This window comes from Halichoerus grypus, chromosome 12 (genome assembly GCF_964656455.1).
Source record: "Halichoerus grypus chromosome 12, mHalGry1.hap1.1, whole genome shotgun sequence".
In the NCBI taxonomy this organism is placed as follows: domain Eukaryota; kingdom Metazoa; phylum Chordata; class Mammalia; order Carnivora; family Phocidae; genus Halichoerus; species Halichoerus grypus.
Window position 1 is genome coordinate 26375156 of NC_135723.1, and position 9849 is coordinate 26385004.

At 35.5% G+C, this 9849-nt stretch overlaps 1 non-coding gene across 1 annotated transcript; it reads left to right on the forward strand.

Annotated features, from left to right (window-relative positions):
* Window positions 1–3652: 3652 nt before the first annotated feature.
* On the forward strand, window positions 3653–3789 carry LOC118548044 (U4 spliceosomal RNA). The gene has a single exon (XR_013443116.1). It is a non-coding gene; the product is annotated as a U4 spliceosomal RNA (small nuclear RNA).
* The last annotated feature ends 6060 nt before the right edge of the window (window positions 3790–9849 follow it).

Genomic DNA, 9849 nt, shown 5'->3' on the forward strand with positions numbered 1-9849 from the left:
TCTCTTGAGGAAAAAAATCAGTTATAAAAATTATTCATTATTAGTTTAAATGTCACTTTAAATTATTTTATTTTGTATTTGTGCATAGAATAATGTTTAATAAAATTTTTGTTTTACTATTTCTTACAAAGCCCTTTTATATTTTCTTAAAATCCTCAAAGAATCTCAGGCATTTATCCTACTTATATTTAATAAAAAATATTAAATAGAACGTTACACACTCAAAATCAATTTCTAGGGAATATAATGTATGTTGTGTTTGATTTAATCACAGTCCCTGGAAACAAGTAAATAAGATATTTTGCCTTTAAATTGGTGGTAGAATTGTTATAAATTTCATACCATTAAATCAGCTTCAATAATTCTATACGGGATTACAGTTGGAGACAGATGGTTCTAGGTCTCTGACAATTGGTTATATGATTTTGTAAACAGATAAGATAACCAACTTGAAATCATAGTCACAGTCTTTTGTTAGCATTTTAGAAACTCAGCCCCAATCCACTTTAGGTGGATCAAATTTAATATGCAAAAGGACCCTTCAATCTTGCAAAAAAACGGGCAAGAGGAAAGAGCTACTGCCAGCAGATTTGCATGTGAACTATTATATGAATTGTCTCATGGCTTTTTTTTTTTTTAATGCCAGAAAGTTCCTGTAAAATAGGGACATTAACAGCACATATCTCATAGGCTTGTTGAGAACAGCACCTGTGTCTTGGATAAGTGCTGTGTAAATATATTTTTTTTAGAGATTTACTTATTTATTTGAGAGAGAGAGAGAAGAGAGAGTGCAGGGGTAGCGGCAGAGGAAGAGAGAGAGAGAGTCTTAAGCTCCATCCCAGGACCCTCAGATCAGGACCCTAAGGTCATATCCCAAGCCGAAACCAAGAGTCGGATGCTTAACCGACTGTGCCACCCAGGCATTCAGTGCTGTGCGAATATTAACTACTATTATCATGGCCCCATTTCTCCATTTTTTTTCTGATAGTTCTTAACTCCAAATTCTTCTCACTCTGTTATACAACACAATTAAACTTCCCAGACTGTTTACACCCAGGTTGTGTATCTGTCACATATTTCTGTAATCTGAATATCTTCTGATATAATACTTACACTCTGATAATATTGCCTAATTAATTACTAGACTATAAGACCCCACAAAGACATGAAACGTGACTATCTTTATAGTTGTATGTCAAGTAGCTAGCACTGATCTACTACTTAGTAAATATTTAGGTTACAGAAGAGAGAGAGGAAGACAGGCAGGCACACTATCCAGCTTATTAAGTACTATTACCTAATTCTTTACATACTTAATTCTGATTTTCCACAATCCATTTCAATTGCAGATCCAAAGACACTTGTTCTTCACCTTTAAGGACAGAAGTGTCTCAAAATTCATTTAAAAATATTTATTTTCGGAGGTTATATGTGCTGTATATTGAGAAACACCCCCTTCACATTTTTAGCCTATTCTAAAGCCCAATACAGCAAGCTACCCTTTCAGGGCTCCATATAAGCCAGTAGCTACTTTGTCTCTATTGCTCCTTCCAGAACCACAGAGCTTCCTTGTGACCACAGTCCCATCCTGCAGTGATTTGTTCTGTTCTACTTATAACCAGCATCACCTCGCACAAGGAAGATGCTACCCTCCCTCTGCATTTCTTTGTGAATATTCTACAAAAGAGTTGCTTGGACCTTTTTTTCTTTTAAAATATTATTAATATTATTATTATGTTTCATATGTGTTTTTTGTTTGTTTATTTTTATGTAAGTACTTTCCCTTTCAAAGAGTGACAAGAGTTTTATCCATACTGAACCTGAAAATACTTTCTCCCCGAGATCTTGTCATGGACAGTTCATCAGACAAGATTTCTTCTTTTTACATAGGGATTTTCCAGAGGGACTTCAGTGTTAATCCATAGTCCTCACTCCACCATGACCCCATCTTTTTGTTCTTCAGTTTCTTCTCCCCCTACGTATAGTAGACATGTTTGTACCTACCTGAAACTTCAGTACGCTTCCAGGAGGATTCACCACTCATATAAATTATTGCATTTGAGTCAACTTCTCAAATATATCATAACCTCAGTTTTGATATGATAGAGACCCTCCCTGTTAAAACAGTTCTACTCAATAGAGGAAGAGAAAGGAGGAATGCATAGGGGAAAGTTTAGAATAACTTGGATATCTATTTTCATTTTATGCTTTGCCCAGGAGAGCTGGCTACAATTCCATGTAAGGCATCTTACCTCTCTTCTATCCCATGCTAAGTAATTTCCTTCTCTCTCTCTCTCTTTTTTTTTTTAAGATTGATTTATTTATTTGAGAGTGTGTGTGCATGAGTGGGAGGGGGAGAGGGAAAGGGGAGAAAGAATCTCCAGGTTTTCACTGATAATATAATCTGTATTGTTCTACCAAAATATATTGTGCTGTACATTTGTAACTTTCATTTTGATATGAAGAATCAGTACTGGAAACTACAAAAAACAAATATTTTGAGGGTCTGTTTGTGTTAAATTCTAGAGAGTGATGATCTGTTTTTTTTTTTTCCTTCTTGTGTAATTTTTTTTTTAAAGATTTTTTTATTTATTTGACAGAGAGAGACACAGCAAGAAAGGGAACACAAGTAGGGGGAGTGGGAGAGGGAGAAGCAGGCTTCCAGCTGAGAAGGGAGCCCGATGTGGGACTCCATCCCAGGACCCTGAGATCATGACCTGAGCCGAAGGCAGACACTTAATGACTGAGCCACCCAGGTGCCCTCTTCTTGTGTAATTATAAAATATGTTTGTGATTTTGTCTACTATTAAATGAAGCAGATGTCAAAATCACTCCTTATCTTTTAGGCTACTATAAAAAATGCATGATGAAGAGAATATTTGTTTATATTATATTAATTCTATACTCATTTATTACTCCTGAAGTTTAATTTAGAATTCTTTTTAAATTATGTAACTAGTATAATTAATTGCATAGAAATATTTGTGTGTGTGTGTGTGTGTGTGTGCAAAAAGCACATAGTTATAAATATAGCTAATACAACATAGTTCTTGGGGCACTTGGGTGGCTCAGTCGTTAAGCGTCTGCCTTCGGCTCAGGTCATGATCCCAGGGTCCTGGGATCGAGCCCCGCATCGGGCTCCCTGCTCCGCAGAGAGCCTGCTTCTCCCTCTCCCACTCCCCCTGCTTGTGTTCCTGCTCTCGCTGTGTCTGTCTCTGTCAAATAAATAAATAAAATCTTAGAAAAAAAAAATTCAACATAGTTCTTCAGGATGAATAGGTTAATAATAACTATATTCATCTCCAGTTTACACAGAGATTAATAGGGTTATGACTCTTCGGCAACACTTGCCCTTATTTACTTATAATTATTAAATGTGTTTAGGAAAACAAAAATTTTTATAGCTTAAAGGAAAATAATTTTAAAGCTAAAGAAAAAAAAATAACTGAAGTAGTTGTGCATGATGCTTTGAGCATCAACCAAATGACACTTGAGAATATATAAAACCAGACTCAGTTATTTACCAAGTCATAGGCAATACCTAAAGAAGCCACACAAAATTTAAATTGACTTTTTTAAATACACAATGGGTATTAAGTTATTTAAGATACCAGATTAAATTCAAATTGCTCCGTTTCAAGAAACCTCAGGTAGCTTTGCACAGTGGCAGTATCGTAGCCAATGAAGTTTATCCGAGGCGGGATTATTGCTAATTAAAAGAAACCTCAGGTAGTGAATATGTCATTTGGTGCTGCAATTTTAGAAAAGCTTCTGCCTTTCAACTTTAGTGTTTTAAAAATCAAAGTGAATTTATTTGAAATTATCATTTTCCTTAATTTGAAATGATTATTTTTTCATAATAGTCACAATAAAGGACACAGCATCTATAATATGTTTTAGATTAAACAGTAATCTGTTGATTGTGAATCGATTACTGTTGCATTATTTTAACATTATTTTTAAGAAATATATAAACCATTTAAGTATTCAACACATTAGAGTATCTTGTAGAATTTATTCACTCATATCCTGAATAAATACTTATTGATTCTCAAATATGTTCTAGGCAAGATTCCAGAAGCTGAGCACAATATGGTAAATGAGACAGATATGGTTTCCTATCTGCATAAAGCATATCTTCTCTTTGATAATAGAGATAATAACTAACCAAATAGAAAAGCAAACAAGATAATTGCAGGCTGTAGTATGAACAATGATGGAAGTAAACAGGATAATGAGATAGACTGTAACTAGAAGTAACTTTTTTAAAGAGGTGCTATTTGTGGTGGGACCTGGAATAAGGAATCAGCAAGTCATGCAAATCTCTGGGAGAATAGCATCCTATGGCCTAAGGGACAATAAATTTTAAGGAGGGCACATAATGTTTTGAGCCTGGGTGTTATACACAATTGATGAATAATTGAACGCTACATCTGAAACTAATTATGTGCTATATGTTGGCTAACTGAATGTAAATTAAAAAAGAATTAAGGATGAAAGATGGTAAAAGGATCCAATTTTTTTAAAAACTAAAAAGAGGCCAGTGTGGCTGAAGGAGCATGAGCAAATAAAGATGAAATGGTAAGTGTGAACAATGGAGAAGTGTAACCCAGGCTTCTCATGCAGTTTGGCAACTTGTTTAAGTGCAGTAAAAGATACTGAAGGCTTTGTGGGGAGCAGAGATGGGTTGTCATGAACTTACTGCATTTTTAAAAGCTTCCTGTTGATAATGAACACATCATCAATTAATCATTAATTGGGAGGTGGAGTATGACACAAGTAGGGGTGTTATGTGCGTTCTAGCCTATTGACAGTGATGCTCCTAGTTAGGAGTGCCTAAGGCACTCACCTAGGCCATGTTACTCCTAGCCAGCCCCCACAGACTTTTCCCCCACAGGCCAACATTGTGGCTGGGTGGGTCTCGTAGTTTCTATTATGACTATAGGATGCACGCACTTTAGCAGAAACCACCTGGGAACTTTGAGGAACAAGATTTATTACTTGCAAGTCCTGGAGTATAAACAGCATGCCAAGGGCCACATGGTCATGGGAAGAGAGAGAGAGAGAAAGCGAGAGAAAAAAAGAAAAAAAGAAAGAAAGAAAGAAAGAGAAAACCTGAGGCTCTGCCTTTAATAGGGCCCAGGGAAGTGGTGTTTAGGGTTTCAAGGGTTCACTCTTTATTGGCTAATTTAGTTATTTTTTTATTATGTTAATCATACATTACATCATTAGTTGTTGATTTTATTGGCTAATTTAAAGAAGAGCAGGAATTAAGGTGTGAGAAGGGACAAGCAGGGTTACTCAAAAGGTCGGTTATCTAAGTCACCCACGGATTTCTGAAAAAGGGAACTGCACGGGCACGGGCAATTCCTTATCTGGTTTCGGGAGTAGCTGTGTCATAGAGCTGGCAATATGTTTATTCAAGATGGATGTCTTTTGAAATGCATGCCTCCACAAAAGCTTAAGTTAGAACAATGTAGGCAGATAAGATAAATTCCTTGGAAAAGGAACCAGTAAAGGGACTTGGTTAGATAGGATTTGGAGAAAGGGGAACTATGTTTCTGATCTTTTGACCTTGGGCAACTCAAAAAGACAAGCTGTGGATTAAATATTAAGAACTTAATTTTGACATATTAAATTTGAGATTTCTGTTATAATACAAAATAAGAGGTCTCATAGTTTATATATGAATCTAGAATTCAGGGGAGAGGTACAAGATGTAAATATGTAATTGAAAGGGCAATAACGGGCAACAGATAAAATCCAGGTAAATTGTTAAGATTTAGCAATTTGTTAAATTCAGCAATCATCCTGGTTCCCTTCTTTCATCAGTGTGTAAGCTTTGCCGCTGAGTACACTTTCATTCCCATATGTCATCTTGAAATTCTAACTAGAACTTCATTTTCTACAGAAGTGCAGCCCTGCTTTTTTAGAAATGCGAAGTTTGCATCCAAACCTGGTCCTTATGACTTGGTTATTGTTGCCACGTGAAAGTTAGGGTTGCTAAATAGCCTACAGTTTACCCAGTTAAATTTGGATTCAGATAAACAATGGAATTTTTTTTAGTATAAGTATGCCCCAAATGTTGCTTATACCAAAAATTACTTGTTGTTTATATGAAAGTCATATTTAAATGGGTGTCCTGTATATTTATTTGCTGTACTTGGCATCTCTTCCATCAGGCATCCCTGTTACTGATGGCCAGTTAGCCTTCAGCTTATTCCCTGGACCTTGTTTCTGGGCCAGTCAATTAGAGCCAGCTGACACTCCCTGAACGTCATCATCAGTGTCACAAAGTGTCTCTGGTGGCTTCTCCTGGAATCTTCTCTGTTCTTTTGTCCTACCATAGTGCTGCCCTGACCTATAGAATATGGAGTTAGAAAGAGAATTTTATATCAAAAGCAACTTAGATTGCCATAGCAAGTAACTGTGATGGTCGTTTCAACATGGACAATTGATAAAACTCTCAAATCAATAATAACGTTGTTTAAAAAATTTATCTTAAAGATAAAATATGACTAAGACAGGAGTATGTGAATCAGTATAAGGTATTATCTGGAAACATGACTTTGGTCTAATATTTCCTCTGTGCTTTGCCCCTCCCAGCTCAGGGCAAGAGGGATTATATTACAGTTGAATAAAGTTATGTGGTTTAACCAAAACAAATACTTCATTAATATTTGGTTGCAGTACCTCAGTAGAACTATGATAGAACTGAAGGAAGTTTCAGATTAAGGAAACAAAATGCTACTTCTCTGTGCAGGACGTCTGAGAACAGATTTAAATACCTATGTATGTGTGCATATGTGCATATGCATGCGTATGTGTGTGTGTATGAAAAATAGGTCATAGTGGGAAGATAGCTAATACTCAGGGTTTAATTTCAACATCCACAACCATTTTAACTAGTTTAAGCAGAAAGTTTATTAGATTCAGAAACCTGACATAGACACAGGTTCCATTATCAGGAAGCCTTAGCTGCTACTACTGCCATTTGCAAAACTATACTTTGCCTATTGCAAACCATATTGGTAAAATGGATGTCCCAGGAGTTGCCTTTTGACACTCCCCAAACCCAAGATGGGATACTGAAACCACTGTTCATTTGCTTCAGAAAACTAAATACCTCCATACTCGTACTTACCAGCAAAAATGGTAGTTGCATCAAAAACTTGGTCTCTGCTCAGTACCACCTTACAAATATCATGCAAGGCCAATCTTATTGTCCGAAGTTGAAACACATCTGGAACCCAGTTCCAAAGAGTTCTAAGAAGTACAATCTATAGTTTTCTAAGATATAATTGCAAGAGGTGCTAGAAGGAGAGTAGAATACTTATTGAGTATCAACTGATCATATCCAGACAGGATGCCATAATATTTTGTAAAAACCTGAAAATATTTATATCAAATATAGGTGTCATCAGACTGCAAAACAATGACATTAAATAAAATCATCTTAAGTAATATAAATAGTAGTATTAAATTTGTTAATTGGTTGTGACAAATGTTAAAAATAAAGGCAGATTGGAAATCTAAAACTTCAAAAACTGCTTAGGTGCATTTATAGATAAGTGACAGGTTGCTTAATAGAAACAGATAGGTTTTTGGTTTTGTGTTCGTAACCTTCTGAGATTACTGGCCAGCATAGCATCTTTCAACTGTGGCTGCCAGTATAATCACTTAAAGAACTTTAAGGAAAATACCAATGTCCAGACTATTTCCTTGACTAATTCAGTCAGAATTTCTGGGTGCTCAAAGATGCATGAATGAATCTAATAGGCATTCAGTTTGAGCTTTACTGGTTTAGTGAGAAAAGCAGTACTTCTGGAAATACATTCTTATTAAATAAAAACTGGGAGGCTGTTGAACCCATGGGTCTGATCTACAATATTATTTATTATGATTTTCTAAAAATGAGTGTGTATAAAACTTTATGATAGTTTTAGGTATATTTTCACTGGAAAATAGTTTACCTATGATTTTGATCACACTGAAGATTTAATCTGGACAAGTTTATTCCTTTGGAAAGGAAAAAAAATCATCTGATTATCTGATAGTAACAAATGTAATTTTTTTAAAAGGACAAATTATATTATAAATGGATTATATAGACTCTTTTACAGTGACAAACTAGATTTGCTTTAGAATTCATTTCAGAGATGGAAATTCTTATTTTGCATTTCTTTTGACAAAAGGCATATTTTGAGAAAAACTTCCTTAAAATAATAATTTATGTGATTTAAGAAAAAAATTTATACATCATTAATAAAATATGAACTGTTAAAAACAGGCTGTGTGTTCTTTAGAACTATATATTCTCAAATATATATTTGACTTTTGTATATTAAATGTAAGTATATATTCTAGAATTAATTATGACACAATACCTAAGGAAATTGTTAACATTTTGTGAAAACTAAATATGAATTCTCTAAAATGCAACATCTAGGACAGTGTATTACACACTATAGACACCTAATAAGTTGTTTTTTTATTAGATTCATATTGGAATTATCCAGCAAGGGAAAGATAATCACTACCAAGAGAGAAAAACCACATTACTCATCTTCATGAAATTCTCTTTACATAAACCAAAGGGTGTTTCTACAGTGTATTAAGTAGTTTTCTAGGGTGGAGTTGCATTCCTTGTATTTTTCTACATTCCTTCATTGTTTATCAAGGGCCCCACTTGGGCTTTGTAGATACTGATCTTTTAGTTATTTTATTTAATAAAGCTTTCAAAATTTGTGAGTGAAGAGGCCAAGAGAGAAAAGATTAAAACTGTAAAAAATTAAGAGGATAGTACAATGCCAAAAGATGAAAGAAAGAAATATTAACGTAATGCATCTAAATAATCTCTTCAATGGTTTATAATTTTAAAGATAACAATTAAAAGTAATCCATACTTACCATGTTTTTCTTTAAGTTTTTAATAGCTTGGTGTAAAAAGTACCTACATTTCTATATAGCTTGGTTTATTCAATAGAACTCACTCCAGGGGCGCCTGGGGGGCTCAGTCAGTTAAGCATCTGCTTTCTGCTCAGGTCATGATCCCAGGGTCCTGGGATCGAGCCCCGCATCGGGCTCCCTGCTCAGCGGGGAGCCTGCTTCTCCCTTCTCCCTCTCCCACTCCCCCTGCTTATATCCCCTCTCTTGCTGTGTCTCTCTCCATCAAATAAATAAAATCTTTACAAAAAAAAAAAAGAACTCCATAACAATTATTAAGCTTTAATATTCACAAATAAGTCTATTTGAGCTTTGATGATGTATTGATTTATGTTGCTGTGTTCTTATTTCCACTAGAAAGTATTTACAGTATTTAGGTGTTTGGACCATTTTGGTTACGTTCTCCCTCCTCAGACTACTCTATATAAGCAGAGTAGCTGACATGGGATGAAATTTCTCCAGAAGATATTATGAATTGGGTTGCTTAATATCATTCAACCCCCTTCTCAGGGCACCTGGGTGGTGCAGTTGGTTAAGCTTCCGACTCTTGGTTTCGGTTAGGTTGTGATCTCAGGGTCCTGGGATTGAGCCCTGCACGGGCTCCACCTTGAGCATGGAATCTGCTTGAGATTCTCTCTCCCTCTCCTTCTGCCCCTCCTGCTTGTGCTCTGTCTGTCAAATAAATAAATAAATCTTGAAAAAAATTTCATTCAACCCTCTTCTAACCTGCCTTTCTAAATACAGGGCAATGTTTAAATAAGAAAAAGTAAATTTTAAGAGACTCCCTTGCAGCCACTGAGAGAGGGAACAACTTGCGCTACATTGTGTAAACAGGCAAGAGGAGGCATTTTGTTCTGTGGCAGCTCAAGCAGAGACTCTAGCACTGGTTCCTATCATCGTAGG